Consider the following 26,145-nt stretch of genomic DNA (forward strand, 5'->3'; position numbering starts at 1 on the left):
TTGTCTGGTTTTAGTTTCCACACTGTGAGTAAATGTTGAAATTTTTTTAAAAAAGCAAGCAAATAGGATATATACATGCTCCTAAAAATGTATTTTATGTTCATGTAACATGCTAAATATACATTTGGGACCTTTTTTTCCCTTCAAGTTGGATTTTTCCAATAGTTTTCTCATATTATCAAGCTATTCCACTCAAATTTTATTATTAAGAATCCTTACCAACCATCTCCATACAAAACATCTTCTTGAATGCCTCTTTTAAGTGCATTCTTACATTACATGTGCATGATTTTAACAACTCTATTTTCAGAATAAAGTCTACTCCAAAGATAAGTATTGATATCCTAGAGTACAGAAAGAAATGTATACCCATCCAGATGGTTGTTTGCCAGCCACAAATGCCATCAAGGTCACCTATTGTATATGAAAATTCATTCCAATATCCAAGTTTCCAATAGATTGTCAGAAGGTACAGAGGTGGAAGTTGTTCCTCTGAAGGAATCCTGAGGGGAAAATGTGGAGTTTGGATTTAGCAAAGAAAATATGAGATACTGGGACCCTGGAGGAGAAACAATCAATGGGCTCAGGATACCAGGAGTTCTTTTGAAGCATGGCCAACTCATCTTCTTAGGAACTGACTTAACCTCAGTGGAATTGTGTAAGGAGGAGAGTTGGGCCTTAAAATGCCTACCAGATAAGATAGATGCATAAGAAACGACATTTATTATCTACAGGATATGACAAGAGATATGACACTTGAGAGAAAGGATTGTGTCAAATATTTTCATACTTGGTGATGAATTCAAAATACACACACACACACACACACACACACACACACACACACACCTACCCATTCCCATGTCATTTAGTCATTCATTTCCTCAATTATTTATTCAATATCTATTTATTAGGTAACTATTTTTTCCAGGCTCTGAATTAGATATAATGTTTGCAACCATGAAAAAATATGCAGTCTCTCACCTCAGCAACACTTCTATTTAGTGAGCAAGATAGAACATCAATAAACAAACCAACAATGTAAATGCATACTATATTCGATGCTGATGCCTATTATGAAGGTAACTATAGTAGACAATGAGAATAAGGATTTCCAGGGCAAGAGGTAGTTTTATTTCAAGGAAATGCCTTCTAATAAAGTGACATTTTGTTAAGAAATTCAACTTGTGAGGATATTTTGGAGAAGAATATTCCAGGGACAATAAAAAGCTTTGCGAAGTTTCCAAGTAAAATCATGTTCAATATACTTAACAATCACCCAAGAGGCCAATCTGATGCCAGCAAAGATGTCAAGGGTGAGAGTAGCAGGAGCTGAGGTAGAGAGGTAACCGGGGCCAGATTATGAAAAACACATAGGCATAAAAATGTTACAACATTTTATTTTGAGGGCGTAGGGACCCATTGGAAGGCTTTAAGTAAAAGAATGATACAAATTTATTTCCATTTAAAAGGATTGCTCAGGGCACCTGGGTGGCTCAGCTGGTTAAGCTGCCATCTTTGGCTCAGGTCATGATCTCAGGGTCCGTGAGTTCCAGCCCCACATTGGTCTCTGTGCTGACAGCTCAGTGCCTGGAGCCTGCTTTTCAGATTCTGTGTCTCCCTCTCTCTCTGCCCCTCCGCCATTCATACTCTGTCTCTCTCTCTCTCAAAAATAAATAAACATTAAAAAAAATAAAAAATTATAAATTTTTAGGCTCACACTCTTATGTTGTAAGTAGTTAGAGGGAAGTGTTAAAGCAGGATAACCTTGTAGGAATTTATTTATTGCAGTAACTGGAAAGTTTTAGGTAGAAAGGTAGCAGTGACCATCGGAAGAAATGTTTGGATTTTGGGTATTTGTATAGGTTGATTGGATATGGAGTGAAAGGAATAGAGAGAAATTATAGATGCTCCGAGAATTTGACCCTGGCATCTAGAAAGATACTTCCATTTAGTGACATTGGGGAGACTGGAAGAATGTTTTGTGGGGAAAATCAAGACTACAAATTTAGATATTGTTAGTTGGCATCATTAATTAAATATTCACATGAATTGTCAAGTAGGCCGTAGAATATAGGAGTGTGGAGTTCAGAGAAAAAATCTAGAGAGAAAACAGAAATTTGAGAGTTAGAGAAACCAGGCTTTTCTAATTTGGCATAGAGATTTGACCTTCAGTTAATTTGCAGGCTCTGTTACCATGATAACCTGATAAGAGTTTAATGCCATATCCAGACAACATTACTTAACACAGAAATTACCCCTAATTTGTAAATTGCATCTGGACAAGGAACTATGAATACCCAATAGGGTTATACATTGGGCTTTCCTGAGGGTGGTGACTCTTGTAACCGTGTCTTCTGCAGGGACCTGGAAGCTATGTCTATAGGGGTATTGGTGCTTGTGTGACATGAGGCTTTTAAGCCAGAGAAGTTCCCTCATCTTCCCAGTATGGTGTCACCTTCTTGAACCTGAACTGTCATCTGATTTGATATTTTCTGGATAGCTTTGTGGACTGTTTCACGGACCGTGGCAAGAAGAAATATTTGATGTTGAGCTGCTGGCCTGCTGCGATTTCTGTCTGATAACCTTCTGAGTGGACTGATGTCAAATGTGGTTTATGATAGTATCTTGAGTATTAATGTGTGTAGTTGAGCCCAAGATGCTTGATGTGCACAAGAGGGATGTTCAGCATGTGGACAGTATCTAAACATGTAAGAAGAGATGAAGCGTTTTAGGGAGTGTCAACAGAGAAGAGAAAAATTCTGAAAGCTGTGTCTTGAGGCACCTTAGAAGTTAAAGGTCAGGTAGACCAGGAGGAACATAGAGAGGAAACTGAAAATGAGCACGTAACGAGGTAGGGATATAACCAAAAGAATGTGGTATACTGGAGACTAAAGGAAAAGAGTATTTCAAAAAGATAGGAGGAAGGAAGCCTGGGTGGCTCAGTCGGTTAAGCATCTTACTTTGACTCAGGTCATGATCTCACCGTTCACGAATTCGAATCATGCATTGGTCTCTCTGATGTCAGCACAGAGCCTGCTTGGGATCCTCTGTCCCTCTCTCGCGCTCTCTGCCCCTCCCCGCTCATACAAGCTCTCTCTCTCTCCCTCTCTCTCTTTCTCTCAAAATAAATAAAAGAAAAAAAAGGCAGAAGGAGTCACCTCTGTCAGATATTTATACCACTGTAAAATTGAATACTACCAGAAAAAGCACACTGGGGGAGAGTAAATTTTGGCTGACCTCTGTTACAATTGGCTTATATCCATGCCATACCAAAGAGAAAAAGCCTCATCTGCCTCTTCTGGGATTGGGGCTAGAAGAGCATAGAGAAGTTGGAATTGATTAACGACCCTCTAACTTGACCCAGAGATGCAAGGTGGACCAGATATTCAATGGTAGAGGGGTCTGTGGAGGTGGTGGAAAAATAAATAGAAGAGGAAAAAGAAACAGAGTGAGGAAAGGTTTAGTTTGTACTTACGTCATTATTTCATTCCTTCATAGGAAATGACCAAAGGAAACGGAATTGAGGGTTTTTTTTTCTGTTTTCACTATTCCGAGACTAAGAAATTTCTGTTGAAATTCACATGAACTAAGGTAACATTGTGTGTCAACTATACTCAAAATATTAAAAAAAAAATTTTTTTTAACGTTTATTGATTTTTGAGACAGAGAGAGACAGAGCATGAACGGGGGAGGGTCAGAGAGAGGGAGACACAGAATCTGAAACAGGCTCCAGGCTCCGAGCTGTCAGCACAGAGCCCGACGCGGGGCTCGAACTCAAGGACCGCGAGATCATGACCTGAGCCGAAGTCAGCCACTTAACCGACTGAGCCACCCAGGCGCCCCCAAAATATTTTTTAAAAAGTCACATGAAAACTAAAATATGCAAAATAAGAAATAGAGAACAAGAAATATTTGGTGAGTCCATTAATCTTAGGACCTATTAATCACCCTAAATATCAAAGGAAGCTACACAACTGTGCTTTTATTGTTAATTAAATTGCAGCATAATTACTTCAGAATAGCTTTTTTTTTTTTTAATTACATGCTACATTTGGGGCACAGTCGTTTCCTGTTCGGCACTTTATTCGATGACATACGTAGGCTGGGGAATGTCTCAATCAATGAAAGTTGCAATTCTAGTTATTTAATACATGTCACCAATCGGCACATGTTGCTTTTTGCCATTGGCTTATGAATTCCCTTTCACTTTATCAACAATCTCACCTTCACTAAAAATCAGTTGTCAAGGTTGACTACGTCTGGCATTCTACTCAAAAGGCCATTTCACATTATGTCATAGTACGTAGAAAGGGAATGTGGGAAGTTGATATTCTCTCAAATTCTTGTGCATCACTTTTCTACATGAATAGTAAGTATCATTAACAAATATTGGTACGATTGGCATGTTCAATCAGGCTGGGGGGAATCTATGAATCTAAAAGCATCTTATTTGTGCAACCATTGTTTAAATGCCCCCTACCTAAAATTAAATTAAATTAAATTAAATTAAATTATTAAATTAAAAAGCAGAAACAGTTAGTTGGGTGTTATCTTCACAGCCAAACCAATTTCTGGTAACATACTATTTAATGTGAATAACTCCTAATACTACATGAGGTTGTGGGTGATGGAAATCAGATTACTCTTTTAGATACATATGAAATCCTTGTTGTTTCAGAAGGAAGTCACTTGCAATTCGTATAATTCAGATAGGAACTAAGACAAGGTTTGTGTAATCCACTAAACACTAACCAGATTTCCCAGTTAATAGTGTAAACCAAATTGCTGGGGTTAGAGATCTCGAGTTTTATATCGCTGTCTCTGTATCATCTGTATATCCATCCATAGAAAATAGAAAACCCTTTTGGTCAAAGGAGTTTGTATTCATGACCAAAAGTATGTATTCATAGGCAAAGTTTCCTGCGAATAGTAGCTGAAATATGGCTTTGAGAATAAAATTTAAAGAGCAAACCAAAACAAAAAGTGTGATCAGTGGCTGACACTCGCTAACATTCAGAGGACTTAGTTTCCATGAAGAAATCAGTAAAAACAAAAACAAAAACAAATTGTTTTCTATAATTTGACCTGAATTATCAAAATAATGATCACACATTTTTTAAATGTTTTAAATTTTTTAGACTCACTTTTTGCTGAGTAGCAAAAGGAATTGGCTGAAGACTCTAGACGCAGAGGCAGTAAACTTCACTTCGTAACTCAAGATTTTCTGGATTACATTTTGACCTTGATAAAGTTCTTTAGACGTTGCTAAGCCTTCCTTATAAAGAGAGTTCTCACTATCATTGTTTTTTGAGTTGTGGAACCCTCTGACATTAGAATGAAAGCTAAAAGTCCCCTTTACCCAGGAAAACACTTGTAAAAACAAGCCCATGGTTTAAAGATATTTAAGGGGAAATTGGGTGGTTCAGTCAGTTAAGTGACTTCAGCTCAGGTCATGATTTCTGGGATCAAGCCCCGCATCAGGCTCTGGGCTGACAGTGCAGAGCCTACTTGGCATTCTCTCTCTCTGCCCTTCCACTGCCCACACATGTGCACTCTCTTTCTCTCAAAATAAGTAAATAAACTTAAAAATCAGTAAGTAAAAAATAGAGATATGGAAGACCCCAAACAGCCATTATAAAAGATATCTGATGATTTTCTCATAACTGGACATGAACTTTTAAAAAATTATAGAACATTTGCTAATTTAATGCCATACAGGTACCCTTTTAATGTATGTCACATACCCGTTCTAACAGGCCAAATTCCTTGATAGTTTATTTAATTCTGTTGCTGATTAATAGTCCACTGCATAATTATTTCATTCACCTACATCTTGATTGCTACCAGATGTGAGTAAAACTGCTATAAAAGACCATATTTAATTTTCATTGTTTAATCAGTTTTGGAGCAACCTAGAAGCATGATTGTTGGATTGTATGGTAGACAATGCTTACCTCAGTAAGAAACTGCCAGACTGTCTTCCTAAAAGGGCTATGCCATAGTGTACTCACTCCTATCAACATCAAGTGAGTTTCTGGGGGGTTTTTTGGTTGTTTTTTTTTTACCTTCTTCTCAGCAACTGATATTGTCAGTTTTTAAATGTTGGCTATTCTAATAAATGTGTACTGGTATCACATTAAGACAAATGATGTTGAACATCTTTTTATGTGCTTATTTTCCATCTGCATAACAGGTAAGGTGCCTGTTCAGACATTTTGCCCATTTTTAATTGGGTTTTCATTTTTCTTATTGCTTATTTTGAGAAGCTTGTTGTATATTTTGATTAAAAATCCTTTATTACATATATTTTTGGCAAATATTTTTCAGTCTATGATTTGTCTTTTCGTTTTCTCAACAGTGTTTTCCTCAGAGTAGAAGTTTTTAATTTTAATCAAGTTTATCTTGTCTATTTTTCTCTCTGATGGATTATACATTTGGTGTTGTATCTAAAAATTAATCACCAAATCCAATGTCACATATATTTTCTGTATTTTCTCCTGTTCTTTTTCTAAGAATTTTATAGTTTCAAATTTTACATGTTGGCCTATGATAAATATTGAGTTAAATTTTTGAAGATGTAAGGCACATGTTTAAATTGTTTTTTCTGTTTGTTGTTGACATATGGATGTCCAGGTATTAAGAACCACTCATTGAAAAGGCTATCCTTTCTGCTTTGAACTGCCTTTGTTCTTTTGTCAAACTTTGGTTGACGATATTTGTGTAAGTCTATTTGTGGCTCTGTATTCTGGTTCATTGACATATTTGTGTATTCTTTTGCTGACTTCATGTTGTCATGATTACTCTAGATTTAAAAGTTTTGAAATCATGTAGTTTAAGTTATTCAACGTTGTGTTCTTCTTTAGTACTGCGTTGAGTATCCTGGATCCTTCCTATTTTCATAAAAAAAATTAGGATCAATTTTTGGTATCTTCAAAAACAGTTTGCTAGAATATTGATTAGTATTGTGTTGATCTATAGATCAAGTTGGGAAGGTATGGTTTGGTTTCTAAAAGCTTAACCAAAAATAAATGAGAAAACTATGGATGGGAGGAGGAAACACTGAAATTTCTGAGTCTTACAATCCATGAATATAGACTATCTCTACATTTATTTAGATCTCCTTTGATTATTTTAGTCAGTGCTTTATAGCTTACTGAAATAGACTCAGAAAATATTTTGTTAGATTTACATCTAAGTACTGTATATTTTTGATGCTAATGTAAATGATAGTTTTTTTTTTATTTCAAATTTCTTTATTGCCAGTATATTGGAAAGCAATTGCCTTCCTGTATTGATTTTGTAAGCTTCAACTTGCTATAGTTGCTTATTTTTTCCAGGATATTTTTTTCTGTTTCTTTATTTGTTTTTTTTTTTTGTAGATTCTTTGTGGTTTCCTTACTATTAAGCATGTCATCTGCAAATAAAGATGGTGTCATTTCCTGTCTTTTAATCTCATACTTTTCTGAACTTGCTATGATTTCCAGTACATATAAAGTATTTATAAATTTTACTGTCATACCACTAAGGATGATGTTAACGTAGGGTTTTATGGGTTTTTAATAATTAGGTTGAAGAAGTACACTTCTACTCAATAATTTCCTGAGATTTTCTTTTACAGTGAATGGGTACTGGATTTTGTCAGATGATTATTTTGCATCAACACAATTGTTTTGCATCAACACAAAAATATAATTTTTCCTCTTTAGTATGTTGATATGGGAGATTAAATTGGTTATTTTTCAATTTGTTAGCTATATTCAAAAAAAGCTGCTGTAGCTATATTAATATCAGACATAGTGGACTTCAGGACAAGGAAGATTATCAGGGATAAAAAAAAAAGGACATTATGTAATTAATAAGAAATCAATTCTTCAAGAGGACATCAAATCTTAAACATGTATACACCAAACCAAAGAGTGTCTTCATATGTAAGACAAAACTGATAGAACGGAAAGGTAAAACAGGCAAGTCCACTATTATTTTTGGATACTTCAGCACCTCTCTACCACTGACTGATAGATCAAGCAGGCAAAAAATAAGAATATAGTTGACTTGAGCAGAAAATGTCAACCATTTTACTTGGGTAAATACTCTTCAGATTGTTTCAAGCCTTTGTTTAAGAGTGTTGTAAGAAGAGGGGTGCCTCGGTGGTTCAGTTGGTTAGGCGTTGGACTTTGGCTCGGGTCATGATCTCATCGTTCATGAGTTTGAGCTCTTCATCGGGCTCTGTGCTGTCAGCACATAGCCTGCTTCAGATCCTCTGGCCCCGTTTCTTTCTACTCCTCCCTGTCCCTCTGTCTCTCAAAAATAAATAAACATTAAAACAAACAAACAAGAGAAGACTTCTGTAAGAAGAAAAAAAGAGAATTATGCAAGAGTTATTTTGGCAATTTTGGCAAATGTTTTCTTTTAAATTTTTTTTAATCTTTATTTATTTTTGAGAGAAAGAGAGCGTGAGGGGGGAAGGAACAGAGAGAGAGGGAGACACGGAATCTGAAGCAGGCTCCAGGCTCCAAGCTGTCAGCACAGAGCCTGAAGCAGGGCTCAAACTCATAAACCGTGAGATCATGACCTGGGCTGAAGTCAGCCGCTTAACCGGCTGAGCCACCCAGACGCCCCTGTCTTCATTGGTTTAATGAAGGAATATATTTTTGGAGTTCTTTATTTCTCTATTCTGGAAGTTCTGCCTCTTGTCTGCTCCTTAAAATAAATTTTTATTGGGATGCCTGGGTGGCTCAATCGATTAAGCATCTGACTCTTGGTTTCAGGTCAGGTCATGATCTCATGGTTTCATGAGTTCAAATCCCACATCAGGTTCTATGCTGGTAGCCCAGAGCCTGCTTGGGATTCTCTCTCTTCCTCACTTTCTGCCTCTCCCCCACTCATGCTGTCTCTGTGTCTCTCAAACTAAATAAACTTAAAAATTTTTAAAAATAAAATAAAATAAAATTTTATTCATATAATTTCTTATATAGAAATATCTGCATAAAGAAAATCCACTGCACCTACCAATCAAAGTATGTGTCACTTATGAAATATCCCAGTCTTACCTATAAAGTAACTCCATACTCTGTCAAGGATGGTAAATCTCCAGAAAACTGCAGTTTGTTGTAATGAAAAGACATCCGGTTGTGAATTCAGAAGACATATATTCTAGGTTTATTTTTGTCATTTAATGGCTGTGTGTCTTTAGGCAGAAAATTTCAATTTTATTATTGTTAAGAGGAGAATAATACCTGCCTACCTGTCACGTGATCCTAGAATGAATATCACGTGGTCTAAGGTATATGAACATATTTAAAGTGTGTTTATTCTGTTGCTTATTTCACGTTGGGTTGCACCATGATTTTTCTGAAGAATTTTATGCTAAATCACTGAAATTTGTTTCTAAGCTTTTGTTTGTTAAAATCATGATTGTTATTGCGATAAATTTTTTTCATTTTTTGGAATTATATGTTGGGGGCCAAGAAATCCACGTGACTTATCACTAATAAAGTTTTTATAATTTTTAATCATCAAAATTTTTAACTTTCAATGTTAGTTAAAAAAACAAAATGTGTTCAGTAAATGGATGTTAAATACATTTTGTTGAATTATTTAGCCTACTGGATAATAGATGTTGAAGTTCAGAGATTGATGGCAAATATAATTCAAACATCCTGGGTACTTCTTGGAAATTCAACAATTAATAGATTACATACTATTTCTACAAAGGGAAATAAAACTCTGTGAAAGTGTCATCACATGCACGTGCCTATTGATTTCGAAGACTACGTAATTCTCATGGTCACTAAGTAATTCACAAAATTCCATTAACTGAAAAAAAAATTCAAAGACTGTACTTTTTTTTCTTTTGTCAACACCAATGTCTTTCTATTTCTGCTTATCCTCTTTCACAAAAGAAAATCCAAAAGAATTATGAGGAAGCAGTCATTTTCAGAAATATCTAAGCAGATATTTTACATTTTAAAATGTGAGACGTGGGGGAGCCTGGGTGGCTCAGTCGGCTGAGCATCCTACTTCAGTTCAGGTCATGATCTCGCAGTTCCTGAGTTTGAACCCCGCGTCAGGCTCTGTGCTGACAGCTCCGAGCCTGGAGCCTGCTTCAGATTCTGTGTCTCCCTCTCTCTCTGCTCCTCTCCCGCTCACATTCTGTCTCTCTGTCTCAAAAATAAATAAACATTTTTTTTTTAATGTGAGAATCTACTCCAAATTGTTTAAAGCAACATTTGGAGATTTGATGAAGATGTCTGTTTCCACGGACAGTAAGTTTATATATTTTCAGTTTGGGAGGGTAATTATCAGGATAAATAAAACACAATGTAACATCAATGTGATATGTGTAGACACTGCAGATTTAGGGTATATTCACATAGCACAGAGATTTTAGGTAGTTTCTTCTACAAAAAAAAAGACTGAACATTTTGTGCTGCTAATTCCTGCTGACTGCAGTAGAAATACTAAATTTGAATAAAATATATGTCTTTTCCCCTGATAGGACTTTCTATCCAACCATCATGTTACTTATGTAATTCTGAATAAGGATTTTGGAGTGGAGGCAATACTATTTTTGAAGAAGTAAATGCAACGTTTTGTTACTCTTCCTTGTATCGTTTTAGCTTTTCGTTATCTTCTGCCATTGCCTATGATGCCCATTCCTTAAGACATCTTTCATAAACATATCTGCCCATTAAGTAAATATATTTATATTTTTTAATTGTTAACTATTAAAGTACCAAATTATAAAAATGGCTACATTTCTTCTCATTGATGTCTGTTAACACTAAAGTTTTGCTGTTAAACAAATTTGACTGCTTTTCAGGAAATGGTCCTCTCTCGCTATGTGTACCTGGAAACAGTGTTCATATTTTAGCCCCTTAATACTTAGAATATGCACTTATTTTTAATTTAAGAGGAAGAAATAAAGAAGTCAGTGACTGATGTTCCATGGATTATATGTAGCCTGTAATAAGAGTCCAAACACCGTGTTAGATGATGTATGAAACACACAACAATGCATTGTCTTTTCACGTTGAATCCCAGCATTGTACTAGTGATTCACAAGATTGTTAAGTCTCCTTTGAACTTGTCAGTGTCTTCCCAGCCTCAGGGCTTAACCCCAGTTAGAATCTTAACTGCAGCCTGTATCAAATCTGTTAGAAAGTAGATACATTTAGCACCGAGGGAGTATAAGTAAGAGTTAATGGAATTAAAAGGTGAAGAAATATTTAACAGGTACTTTTATGCTATGACTTCATATTTCAGATTACGGAAATTGTCAATGCAGTTCATCCTGACAGATTTATTTGACAGCTTAGTCTGATATCTGATCATAGGGCCCTGAAAACTCTTTTATTTTCCAATGCATGATTTAATCACATACTCTCAATTTCTAGAACAAGGTGTGGGCATGTGTGTAATGGCTGGTGAATTTCCTTGGAAAGCAAATTTAGAAAATGAAGAGTAACTACAAATGGATTGGTTGGCATCTGTCTTGAGAATTTTATTTAGAATATTACTTTCTTTCATGGTGATATACGGGATTTCCTTCCGGTGTGGAAAAATCTGGAAAATGGGAGGGAAAATTGCAATTTTCAAAGTAACCGGGTGGTACTGTGTAGGTGGTAATTAATCATTTGTTTCTACACCTAGTGATTCACCTCTTATTCATAAGAAAAAAAAATCGTAAAACAAAACTTTCTCATCGGTACAATTTTGTTACCAAGGAATAACTTAATGTGAAATGGATACATATAATTTATATTTCATTATCTCCCACTACAAAGATAATAAGACTATGATGGTCATGCTCTCCTTTTACTGCTGGCTGTTTTAAAATTTCTTCAGAATTGATTTTGATACTAATGCTTCATTTCTGTTGTTTTTAAAAATCAACACCAAAGAAGTATACAGTGTCTCAATCATATGCATACCAGTCTCATTCCACAAGTGCAATGTTATGACCACGTCTTTATAAACTTTGGACCATCACTCTTAGACACAGACGTGATGTTTTCCCTTAGAAGCACATTAATTAAACATACAGAAAAACTCTGATAATAAACAACCTTTCCTGGCTTTTTTCCAGTATATCTTTTCAGAATCCTCCAGAATTCTAATTTCTGAGGAAGCGCTCACGGCTTAGTTTGATGTCCCGGGTCGCCAGCTTCTAGTGAGTTCATGTCAGAGCTTGGGTTTGTTCCAGAGGTGTTCTCTTTAGGCATAAACTATCTGAGTAGAGCATGGAGACAGAAAATGGTCCTAATAATTGACGGTCTCTGCCTCTTGTCTTTTCTATGCAAAGAATCTCCCTCCCATCTCGTTACTCCAACACACTTGTAGTTTTCTGTTGTAGTGCCTCACTCAAGTTCCATCACTCCGTGTGTGAGTGCGTGTGTATGATCGGGCCGAGTAAAAAGAGATGTGTCTTATTCTAGAGATAATGTTTCGCTAGAAAGAATAATCCCGAGAAGATTGATTCAGACAGGTGAGCCAGTGTGGCTAGCTACAAAAGGCAGGCAATTTTGATCTCCCTCAAAAGGCTGGAGATCAGAAACCTGCCATTTGGAAGGCTGCCTTCAAACCACTCCCCTTTCAGATAAGCATAAATCACAAAATCAAAAATCAACACTAGACACAAGAATACAAGTCTTATCCCTCCCCTCAACAAACGTAAGCACACTTCAGCTCTCCTTTCCCCCTTGACTGGCCATATAGAGGCAAGGGTATTTTGGTTTGTCTTCATCTACTAGCTTTCAATCATTTTCATTATCCTTCAGGTCTCATCCCTGCTGCCCCCTGGTTCCTTTACACTATTATATAGCTTATGACCCTGTGAGCCCCCCTCTCCTGAAGCATCCTTTCTTGACTTTTAGTGGCCTGCGAGTGCTTTTTTTAGGCTCCAGAGCTCCTCAGCTGGTTCTCCTTATTAGGAAAATGAGACGGCCCTTCCCGGAACCAGGGACTAGGACAGCAGAAAGAATGCGTTTAGGATAAAATCAGACAATTGATCTTGTTCAAGGGTCTTCTGGAATCCCACGTTTTCTTCTACAGATGACGAGAAGAAAAAAAAAAAAAAAAAGGAAAGCCTGAAAAAAATCTCTGGTTAACCAGAGAATGCAGGAAATATGTGTCATTTCAAAACTCAATTTTACATCAGACCGAAAGCTGGTGGTGACACATCCTACTAATTAAACCATTCAGACAGGTCCTCACAAGCTTGCAGTGTGTTTTTTGACTTCTGTGGTGACCTCACCTGGAGGATGCCCTTGATTTAATGGATATGACCGAAAATGAACAAGAGATAGTCATGATCCCTGGGAAGAGGAAAAAAATTATTTCTGATGAAACTTTAATTTTTGTGTTTCCATTTCTAATTTTTTTCTACCATGAATAACTTGAACAGTCAATATTACATAGGAACCCAATGCACTGAAAGGGAAGATTTTTATTTTTTACATGTGTTGGGGAGAGGGTGGTTAGGGATTTTTGCTAGGGAGGACATGGAATTTGGAGATATTGTACATAGCAGGAGTTATATTTAAGAACAAACATCATTCTTACAAAATGAAAGATAAAAGTTTAAGCTTCATTATTATTATTTTTATTTGTATAATATAAAGTATCATAGTGGATATATTTTATGGAGTATGTAACATTTTAAAACACTTTTAGTGGGAAGAATGCATTTTTTAATTATTCTGGATGTGAGGGTTTTACTTCATTTTACTTGCTAATATTTGTGAATTTACTACTACTCAAATATGAAGTTAGAAAATCAGCCTGCCATGAATCAAAAAGTAAAATAATTAAGTCATGTCTAACATGTTAAACATGCAACTGCTGAATTATGTAACTTATGAATATTTTAATTTGTTTTGATAATTGCCATATTATGTTAATTGCCTACATATCTGTGTTTGCATAACAATCATATTTACTCATTGTTTTCATCATTTTAAATAACATTTTTCACAAGTTTTAACAGGAGGGAATTGCAAAGGTAGTACTGTAATCAGCTATTTCTCTTCTAAAGATAAAACAGGGCACATGCTTAATAAAAATGTCCCATTACAAATCGTTTTTTTCTCCATGCAGAGACCACAAATAACAAAATAAGCGATTTTTTTAAGTCTTCCCAATTTAGCGGTCTTCTACTGTGAATGGTTAAAAAGAAAGCAATGATATTATGTAGTTGGAACTTCTCTTAAGACTAAATTTGTGGGGTGCCTGAGTGGCTCAGCCGGTTAGGTGTCTGGCTTCAGCTCAGGTCATGATCGAGTTTGAGCCCTGGGTCAGGCTCTGTGCTGACAGCTCAGAGCCTGGAGCCTGCTTCACATTCTGTGTCTTCTTCTCTCTCTGCTCCTCCCCCACTCACACCTCTGTCTCTCTCTCTCTCTCTCTGTCTCTCTCTCTCTCAAAAGTAAATAAACGTTAAATTAAAAAAAAATACTAAATTTGTTAAGAGAGTGTCAAATACAAGGAAATGAACTGACAGGTCACATCATCTGATTTATACCCACATAACCACCAACTGCTTGTCTTTATAGATTTCAAATAAAGATCCTCTGAGTCCTGGTGATATAATGAGAAAACCTCCCATCTGTATGGCATTTCCATTTACGGCGTTTCTGCACCAGGCAAACTGGTGAATCTCAAAGTTCCCAGGATTGTCCTGGAACTTAAAAATACTTCAAGGGCTTGAGACAGGATTGAAAGATAAATTTTTGTGCTGCATGAGAGCATAGGACTGTGAGGGCAGGTGAAACCGCAGATCCAGGCAGGATACAGACCTGGGGACCGGGAAAATCATGCAAAGGTATCCGTCTTGTAGGTGTGGAGGAGCATAAGGGGATTGTACTTAGTAAAGAAATGCAATGATACTTGCCCTTTATAAACCTCATTCTAAACAAGAGTGACATTTACTAACACGATTTAAAAAGTTTTTTTTGTTAATGTTTATTTATTTTTGAGGGGGGGAGGGGCAGAGAGGGAGTCCCAGAATGGGAAGCAGGCTCCAGGCTCTGAGCAGTCAGCACAGAGCCCGATGCGGGGTTCGAACTCAGGAACTGTGAGATCATGACCTGAGCTGAAGTGGGACGCCTAACAAATTGAGCCACCCAGGCACCCCTAATACCATTTTTATAACAGACAATTTATGTAACTTTTTTTAAGGGAAATTGATGAATAGAAACTTCCTTGAAAATTTCAGAAAATTTTTATAGTTTGTTGTTGTTGTTTTGTTTTGTTTTACCAAAGACACAATTGTGGCTCTGGATCTCTTAGAATTTCAAAATGAAAAGCATGCATTTTATCCTTTAGTTGGTTTTGAAAGCTGTAAAGAGGGGCGCCTGGGTGGCTCAGTCGGTTAAGCGTCCGACTTCCGCTCAGGTCATGATCTCGCGGTCTGTGGGTTCGAGCCCCGCGTCGGGCTCTGTGCTGACAGCTCAGAGCCTGGAGCCTGTTTCAGATTCTGTGTCTCTCTCTCTGACCCTCTCCCGTTCATGCTCTGTCTCTCTGTGTCTCAAAAATAAATAAACATTAAAAAAGTTAAAAAAAAAAGCTGTAAAGAAATATCCTTTTTAATCAATATATCAAATATTGAATATTAAAAGATTGGTAATATATTTTTGGTCTATTGTTCCTTAAATACATAATCATATTTTATCATCTGCATGAATAGTTTTTGTATCTGGCCCTCTCAGTGTTTCTAAATACCCCCCATCACGGTGCACACTTGTGAGTTGAAGAAGGAAATGGAAAAAAGTTAAATCAATACTTATTTGCTTATTTCCCTGAAGCAATTTTTTTTTAATGTGGACAAACTGTTCTAAAACAGGTACACATTTTTAAACATACGTGGACTTTGGTGACATGAACAGTAGGTTTACATTTGAGAAATACTTTTTATTCATTCAATCATTTAGTCAGTGGATGGGTGGTTGGGGTAAGGGAGTGGAGGACAAATAATAGAACCTGCAAGCCAGTGTATTGGAATGATCATGTTTGTGGTTCTCTGAATTATCAAGACCTAAAATAAGAAACTGAGCTAAGATTATTAAGAAACCCAGAAGAACAAACATGGAAGATAATTGACATAAAAGAGAAAATTAAAGTAATCTGATGTCCTAAGACTCAAGGTTGGGAGTGTTCAGGAAACGAAGACAGAAAGATCTGAAGATATAAATGAGTAGTAAAAAGGATACATTACCTCCAGACCCACCAGAAGGAAGTCTACTAGTTGAGAGAGTTTTCAGGAAAGCAGTACTCTTAGCCAAGCACCAGGTTCCGGTTAATTCAAGAAGTGAAGCGGGGATTTAGTAGGGCATGAGTGTGGGAAGATAAAGGAACCGGGTCATATGTAGAGCCTTACAGTGACCCCCTAAACCCATTAGCATTCACTCTCTATTCTCCCTCCCCACCTCCCCATTCCCAGCCGGAGGCAACCTTAACCTACCGTCTGTATCTAGGGATTTCCCCATTCTGGACCTTTCACATAAATAGAATCACAAAATATGTGGTGTTTTGTACTGGCTTCTTTCACTTAGCAGAATATTTTCAAGGTTCATCCGCATTGTAGCCTGTATCAGTTGTTGATTCCTTTTTATTGCCAAATAATATTCCCTTTCATGGATATAACACATTTTCACTATCCATTCATCAGTTGATAGATTTACGTCGGTTCTACTTTTGCTCTGTCATGAATTCATGTTCAGATTTTTGTGTGGATGTATGTTCTTATTTGGGGTGGCATCTATCTAGGAGTGGAACTGAGGGTCCATATAGTAACTATGCTTATCATTCTTTGGAACTGTCAAACTGTATGCTAATATGACTGCCCCATTTTATATCCTACCAGCAATATGTGAGGGTCTGGGGCTCTTTTTCACCACTGTGAATGGAGGCAAAGGGTCTGAGAAGGCATGTCTTAACTCCATGGTGTGAATCCCCTTGCAACCAATGAAGCTGGGGTTGAAAATCTAGAAGTGACATAATTTTAGACCCAATGCCAGCTTTTACTCTCAATCCGTATGGGGAATGGAAGAGTTTAGAGCAAATGTAAAGCTCACCTCGTCCTGTTAATGAACATATGACTTTGGAGTGGTTGAATGGTACACAGCATCATGTTCTCCCCTACTTTCAGTGTCTGTTAATGGGGCCAGCAGCTCAGGTTCATTATAACAAACACTTCTTAAAATTTTTTAAAATTTATTTATTTTTGAGAGAGAGAGAGAGAGAGAGAGAGAACACGAGCAGGGGAGGGGCAGAGAGAGAGGGAGACACAGAATCTGAAGCACGCTCCAGGCTCTGAGCTGTCAGCACAGAGCCCGACGGAGGGCTTGAACTCATGAACCGTGAGATCATGACCTGAACTTAACCGGCTGAGCTCCCCAGGTGCCCCTATAACAAACACTTCTAATGCTCATAGTAATCTTGAAAAAATAGTTCTGGCCAATCCTGCTTTACAGAAGTGGAATCTGGTATACAAAGGCGTTTCACACAAGGTGCCCAACCACTGATTATCATCACTGGTTGGATAATTCCAGAGTCATTTTCACAATCTGTATCAGTACAAAGACCTTGAAAGCCGACCTGTAGTTTCCAAAACCAGGATAATTCTAAATAATTTTACTTTCGTAGGTTTAGAAGTGGTTCAAAGCACCATAGCAATCGTTGGTAATAGCATATCTGCGCATTGAAGCAGAAACATCCATGAAAATGTTGTTAAGTGGCATTAAGTAGGGATGACTTAAATAATGGGAATCAGGTAAATTTATCATATTCCTAGCCACAGTGCGGAACCAAATTTCAAATGACTTACTTTGGCAGGTGGTTATTAAGTGTGGTTTGACGTAATGCCATAAGGAAGAGAATGAGATAATCAATACCTCAAATGAGTGGGTAAGCTGGCCTGTTAATTGTGATTCACCTTTCTTCAAGAGGCTGTACATAAGTACAGTGCCCTCATTTGAAATTTATCTTTTAGATTGAAGCTAAACTATGATGTCCTTCTCAACGTATACAAAATGTCTAACATGAAAAATACTAATGCATGATGGCCACCTATTTGGGAAACCAAAGAATATGTTATTTTTATTTTAAAAGAACTTCTCGAAAGTTGTAACTAATCAAAATAACTTAAAATAGGCTATTGAATATAAAAATGATGATAACAATAAATACTACGCAGTTGTTACACATCACTCTGTAGGAAAATCTTCAATGACAAAAATTGTTAACAATAAGTTATTAAATGAAAAATAGAAGCAGGTAGATTGGGATAGATAGAAATCTCTTGATGAAAAAATATATCTTAAGAGAAGGACACTAAATGGTAACCCTCGTTCTCTTTGGATCTGGGGATGAAGGCTACTTGGTATTTTTTTCCTTTTTTTTTTTTCACATCAGCAATTTCAAAATTTTCCATAAAGCATAGATAAAGGGAAAGTTAAATATTTTTTAAAGATAGAAAATTTCAAATTATTTTGTCAACATCCTTTTAAGTATTTTTTTAAGTAGGCTTCATGCCCAGCATGGAGCCCAAGGTGGGGTTTGAACTCATGACCCAGAGACCAGGATCTGAGCTGAGGTCAACACTTAACAGACGGAGTCACCCAGGCACCGCTAAGTATTTTCTACTTATTTGGTTAGTTTTATTTAAAAAAAAAAGTCATCATATTGGGGCGCCTGCGTGGCTCCATCGGTTGAGTGTCTGACTTCGGCTCAGGTCATGATCTCGCGGTTTGTGGGTTTGAGCCCTGTGTTGGGCTCTGTGCTGACAGCTCAGAGCCTGGAGCCTGCTTCGGATGCTGTGTCTCCCTCTCTCTCTGCCCCTAACCCACTTGCATTCTATCTCTGTCTCTCTCAAAACTAAGTAAGCATTAAAATTTTTTTTAAGTTGTCATATAGATTAATATTTAGAGAACAGTACTCTCTGGATTAAAACATCTTCATCTTTACCACGATAGGTATGATGAGTAAAATTAAATGGAAAATTGGAACTGAGAAAATGTATCGTTTTTATTTTACAAGCACATAAAATGTAAAAGGAAGCATGTGAATTATAATCTCTTGAATTTGTGGAAAGGAGACAAATAGCTTATTCTTAGGAAAAGCTCAATTAGTAAACCAAAGTGATTACACTACTGTTTCATGTATAAGCCATTCAGTTACTTCTTTCCAAGGAAAGGGAAGAGGAACAAACTTTTGTGATCCAAGCCTGCCCCCTGGTGCTTGATCTGTACCTGCTGGTGAAAATTCCAAATCCAGCAGCGCCCTCTTTCAAAAACTGCCCAGGAGTAACCTGTAAGCAAAAATACAATAATCCTGAAGGCAAACTTTCCTGTAGTGCCCCAGGCATCTCCATTAGTGGCTCCAAACCACCATGAGTGCTTAAAGATAAAATAAAAAGTTGTGTGAGTTATAACGGGACCGTAGAAACCTAAATCAGGTAAATGCTAAAATATTCTGAATGTAGGAAATAAAGAATTAGAGACTTAGCAAATTAAAGAATCCTTTATAGGAAATAATGTGATCAATTTTATTCACCAGGTGCCAAGAAAAATTGTTTAAGCATCTTTTAAAAAGTCTATCAGGTCTTGAATACCCAGTAAAATACATAAAGAGGCTGTCTATTCCTAATGTTGATCAAAGTATTTTTTGTCAACCTCTGAAAAATAAGTAGCAGAGGAATTCAGAGAGGAGATTTGAAATGGGCCTACAAAGCGTAAGAGTTGAAATCATATGGTATTTGTCTTTTTCTGACTTATTTCACTTAGCATAACACTCTCTAGCTCCATCCATGTTGTTGCAAATGGCAAGATTTCATTCTTCTTTTTTTAAAATTTTTTAATGTTTTATTTATTTTTAAGACAGAGAGAGACAGAGCATGAGTGGGGATGGGGCAGAGAGAGAGCGAGACACAGAATCCGAAGCAGGCTCCAGGCTCTGAGCTGTCAGCACAGAGCCCGACACAGGGGTCGAACTCAGGAACCGTGAGATCATGACCTGAGCCGAAGTCAGACGATCAACTGACTGAGCCACCCAGGTTCCCCAAGATTTCATCCTTTTTATGCCTGACTAGGTATACACACACACACACACACACACACACACGCATACCATAATACATATCACATCTTCTTTGTCCATTCATTAGTCGATGGACATTTGGACTCTCTCCATAGTATGGTTATTGTTGGTAATGCTACTGTAAACATTGGGGCGCATGTATACCTTTTTGATTAGTGTTTTTGTATTCTTTGGGTAAATACCTAGTAGCGCAATTACTGGATTGTAGGGTAGTTAATACGTTAAGACGAGAGGACACATTTCTTCTTCCATAGGAGCCAATACTTATAGGAAGGATATATAAGGAGGCCAGGAATGTGTGTGATGAGGCTGATGTCTATAGGGACTCAGTTTAGGTGGTTGAAAATTGGACTCAACAATAGTAACACCACCCTGAGGGGCAAAAGTAAGAACACCTAACCCACACTAACATCATTGTATGTCTTTTGTGATGGCTGTAAACATATTTATGAATGTCAACATGAATCACATAATTTCATCCTTTTTCTGAAATACTGAAGCCGGAGTGTTAAATTTTACAATTTTGTCACAAAATGAATTAACCACTGTTACCATTATTGTTCAAAAACACTGGGGACAACTTGGGGTCATCTAGAACAGCTAATTTAAACAATCATTAAGAAGACTGATTAGGGGCTCTTAAAAGTCTTCAGAAAAAGGTCTATGTGTTCCTAATATCTCAAGAATTTGGCAACTGTGAATAAGACTACATTTAACATGGGCGTTCAGGTACTGCTTTAAAATCCTGGTTTCAACTCTCTTGGATACACGTCCAGAAGTGAGATTGCTGGATCATAGGCTAGCTCTATTTTTAGGTTTTTACTGTTTCCCATCATGGCTGCTCCATTTTGCATTCCCGTCAACAGTACACGGAGCTTCCCTCTTCTTTACATCCTTGCCAGCACTTACCTTTTGTGATTTTGATAGTCATCCTACCAGTGTCACGGGTGCATGAGTACACCCCAACTCATCAAATTGTATATATTGAAAATCCATGGGGTTTTGTCTCTGTATTGCACCTCAGGAAAGCTGTTTTACAAAAGGATTTATGCGAAACCAGATTTAAAGTTCCAACGGCAGAGAAGTGAAATTAGAACCAACAGGAAAGCCCGTCTAACCTTTTCCTTCATTTTCTTGCGAGCTTCAGCCCGTGTTGTTATCAAAACACCACAACAAACTTATTGCTTCCATCAGTGAGTACAATCACGTACTACCCACGATGCCAAAGATGAGACGAAACCAACTATTCACCTAAAATCCAGTAGTATGCAAGAAATGGCTAGAATCACAAATAAGAAACAATTTAGTGAATTTCAGGGTTGAAAGGAATTTAAGTATTAAGTTGTCCCACTTTATTGCTTTAATTTACTTATAAGAAAACAGCCCCTGAAAATGTTAGCGGTTTCCAGTCACAGAGACAGAAGCAGAGCCAGAAATGGGATGAACAGCCGCCCAGAAACCTCCCTGCCTCTACCCCTCCCACCCAGAACATTTTATTGTAAAATAAACAAGTTCCCACCGATCCATTGAAGGTTTGTTCTTCTACCTGTGCACTGAACCTGTCCTCTCTCTAGGTCTTAGATGCCTTCATTGTTGTTTCCCCCACACACACCCTCCACCTTTTACCTAGATCCTTCTCCCTTTGTGTTTAAATAAATCCAAGTCTTCAGTATCTAAAATAAAAATAAAATAATCTCTCCCTCCAGCAGGCATACTCCGCCAGGCACTGCCTTACCTTCCCGACATCTTCCTAACCATTTGTCTTGAAAATAATTGTGTCTCTTGCCAGTCTTGATTTTTTTTTCACCTCCCACCTGCTTATTTGTCTAGGACGATATGTTTCCTCTCTCGGTGTCTTCCCACGGCTCTTGCTACAGTCAGCAATGACTCCGGTGTGGTCCTAAATCCAGTCAAGGGTTTTTAGTTGTTCCCTCACTTGACATTCCAGCAACGTCCAGCCTTCCTCGATGACTAACTGCACCTTTTTACAAACACTCCATTCTTCTCACTTCCAACCTCCGCCTTTTCCCAGATGTGGTTTGGTTTGCTTCTGTTTGTTTGTTGTTATTTGTCTTACTAGTTGTTCATTTTGTATCCCATTCTCCTCCTAATCTGGACCATTGGTGGTTAGAGTTCTTCAAGGTTTGGGCCCTGGCTCTTCTCTTCTTATTCTAAACTCTGTCCCTGGGAATCTGGTCTATACACGTGGCTTCAACTGCAAAGCACGTTTTAACTAGGACTTCCAAGTTTCCATCCACCTCTCAGAACTCTCCTCCGAGCATCTGACAGGTCATACCAACTGCCTCATTGACATCTCCTCTTTGATAATTAAAAGACATCTTTTGCTTAAAACCCTTTAATAAATTCTCACCAATTTGTAAGTAAAGAGCAGAAACTTTCCTTGTGGCCTGTAAGGACTTGCACAATCTGGCCCTTAGAGAACTCACAGGATGTTTGTGCTAAGCATCCACACACTCTGTGCCCCATTCAGATTAGCCTTTTTAAAAATTTATTGTGTGTGTGTGTGTGTGTGTGTGTGTGTATGTGTGTGAGAGAGAGAGAGAGAGAGAGTGCAGGGGAGGGGCAGAGAGAGAGGGAGAGAGAGAACCCCATGCAGGCTCCATGCTGTCGGCACAAGAGCCTGACATGAGACTCGATCTGAGGAACCATGAGATTAAGACCTGAGCCGAAATCAAGAGTTGGATGGTTACCAAGGTGCTCAGAGATTAGCTTTTTTCCATCATGTGCCCTCCATTCAGAGGGACTTTGTTTTCTGTTCCCCTTTCCTGGAAATCCCTTTTCGTCATTTCCCATTCTTGCTTTTCCAGGGTAAATTTCTATTTGTCTTTCATATCTTAGTTTCAATGTCACTTCTTTAGGTAAGCTTTGCTTGATCTGAGCTGGTATTGAAAGTACAAACATTAATTACACTGGTGGATTTTTCTAGTAATTATTTTTTAAAATATAATTTTCCTGGGGGCCTGGATAGTTCAGTTGGAGCCTGCTTGGGATTCTCTCTCTACCTCTCTCTCTCTGCCTCTCCCCTGCTCTCTCTCTCTCTCTTTCAAAATAAATAAACTTGAAATAAAATAAAATGTAATTTTCCCAACACAAAGTAGCCTTTTTCTCAGTATAACAAAAATTTAGTTTCTGCATGTACTGAATAGTAAATAGACAATTTGTTTTTATTCCCACCTGAAGAGTTACCTTTTGCAAAAATTTTGTAAATAAGAGTCTTATTTTGATTTTTTCAATATAGAAATGGTCTTGGGGCTCCTGGGTGGCTCAGTCGATTGTGCGTCCGACTTCGGCTCTGGTCACGATCTCACAGTCCATGAGTTCGAGCCCCGCGTCGGGCTCTGTGCTGACCGCTCAGAGCCTGGAGCCTGTTTCGGATTCTGTGTCTCCCTCTCTCTCTGCCCCTCCCCTGATCATGCTTTGTCTCTCTCTCTTGATCAAAAATAAATAAAAACATATACAAAATTAAAAAAAAGAAATGGCCTTGATGGCATATTATGATGTAATGCTAGTTGCTTATTGAATAGTTAAATGTCAGTATTGAAGCCTAAACTTTGCCATCTTATAGATATAAATGAATGCTTAGCAAACATGTATTTTGTATTTTGTTGCATTATACACTGCAACTAATAAGTCCAGGAGTTGACATATATTAGGTCCTGTACTATTTTTAAACAACGCAAACTAGAAAAGATGAATTATCAATATAGGTTAGCATTTGCTAATTTTACTGCACTCTTTCATTGTGTATACGTAGGGAAGTCATTGGCTTATAAACCCAAGTGAAGTTAAAACAATATTATTTTGTAATAAAGGACTTTTAACTTCACATGGCCAAAGCAATGATATTAAATATTTGCTACAAAGAGAAATATAAGAGTTTTGTTTTCGTGATACTGAAAGTTACTTCATAAAGACTTGTTTCTATTGGAAAACAAAACTTTCAGACTAGGTTATAAATTATGAATTATTGGGTAACTATTCTTTGTAGGACTTATTATAGCTGTAGTTGCATATTTATTTGTGTCATCATTCGATTAGTGTCTCTATTAACCTGTGAATGCCATGAGAGTAGAGACTGTTTTTTGAAGTGTTTATTTATTTTGAGAGAGAGGGCAAGAGCACGGAAGGGGAGAGAGAGAGGGGGAGAGAAAATCCCAAGCAGGCTCTGACAGTGCAGAGCCTGATACAAGACCCCAACTCTGGAACCAGGAGATCATGACCTGAGCTGAAATCCAGAGTCGGACACGTGTCTGACTGAGCCACCCGGGCACCCTGAGACTATTTTCTTTTTACTTACCATTTTCCCCTAACACCAAAGACAGTTTCTGACACTTAAGAAATATTTACTGAATAAATTTCAATGCAGGCTTTTAATCAGAAGTGAGTTTTTGATGTATATATTGGCATCAAACGTAACACTGATACCCAGCTCCTGATAATAGTCATTAGTGATGATTCAGATTCTCATGAGCGTTAGGCCAACAAATCATTAATTATTTTTTATAACTGAGAGAGTGCTTGGCTCATAGCATGTGTTCAACACACTGCTAAATGACTAACAAGAGAAGGTAGTAATCACAGAGGAGATGGTCGATTTGGTTCCTTTTGTTCTGCAAAAAAAATGTTTCTATTTTCGGGATTTCAAAGATTAAACAAGTAAATATGTCTATCTCAAGTGAAAAGGAAAAAGGAAACAAGTTTTGGTGAGGATGTAGAGAAGCAGAAACCTTTGTGAGTTGCTGGTGGTGATATAAAATGGTGCGGGTACTGTGGTAAATAGTATGATGATCCCTCAATAAACTAAACATGGAATTGTCATATGATCCAGAAATCCACTTCTAGATAAAAAGGCAAAAGAATTGAAAACAATGATTAGGACAGATATTTTTACTCTCATGTTCATAGTACTATAGCCAAAAGATGGAAACGGCCCAAATGCCCACTGACAGATGAACAAATAAATGAAATGTACATAGTAATTCATTCAGTGGAACATTATTCAGCTTTAAAAAGGAATTAAATTATGAGACATGCTACAACATAGATGAATCGTGAAGGTGTTGTGCTAAGAGACAATAGGTGTTGGCGAGAATGCAGAGAAAGAGAAAAGTTTTTACACTGTTGGTGTGAATGGAAATTGGGGCAGCCACTCTGGAGAACAGTGTAGAGTTTCCTCAAAAAGTTAAAAATAGGACCACCCTGGTTTTTTACCCAAAGGATACAAAAATACTGATCCGAGGGAATACATGCACCCAGATGTTCATAGCAGTATTATCAAGAAGAGCCAAATAATGGAAAAAGCCCAAATGTCCACCCACTGGTGAATGGATAAAGAAGATTCATATACATATGTATATATGAATATTACTCAATAAAAAAAGCCATAATAAAGAATGAAATCTTGCCATTTGCAATGACATAGATGGAGCTAGAAAGTATTATGCTAAGTGAAATTCAGTCAGTCAGTGAAAGACAAATGCCGTAGGATTTCACTTATATGTGGAGTTTAAGAAACAAAACAAATGAACATAGGAGGGGGAAAAAGGGAAAGGCAAACCAAGGTATAAACTATAGAGAGCAAACGGATGATTATAGGAGGGGAGGTGGGTGGGGGGATTGATTATATGGATAATGGGCATTAAGGAGGGCACTTGCTGTGATGAACACTAGGTGTTGTACATAAGTGATGAATCACTAAATGCTACACCTGCAACTAATATTATACTGTATGTTAACTAACTGGAATTTAAATAAAAACTTGGGGGAAAAAAGAAGATATGCTCATTTTCACATGGTCATATTCTAATTTCATCGTTCCTTTTATGTATACAACTGGTCACTCTAAGAAAGAACTATCTCTTCTCCCATTTAACGAATCATTTATTATTTAATAGTGCACTTGTAGATTTCAATTTGATTCAAAGGGATATAATAAGATACCATACATTTTCCCATATTTGGCCAGTGGGAACCCCTTAAAGCTGGTTTCTGTGTCCTTTTGACATGTCCCCACATTCTTCGAGTACTTTA

The sequence above is a fragment of the Prionailurus viverrinus genome, chromosome C2 (genome assembly GCF_022837055.1).
Source record: "Prionailurus viverrinus isolate Anna chromosome C2, UM_Priviv_1.0, whole genome shotgun sequence".
NCBI lineage: Eukaryota > Metazoa > Chordata > Mammalia > Carnivora > Felidae > Prionailurus > Prionailurus viverrinus.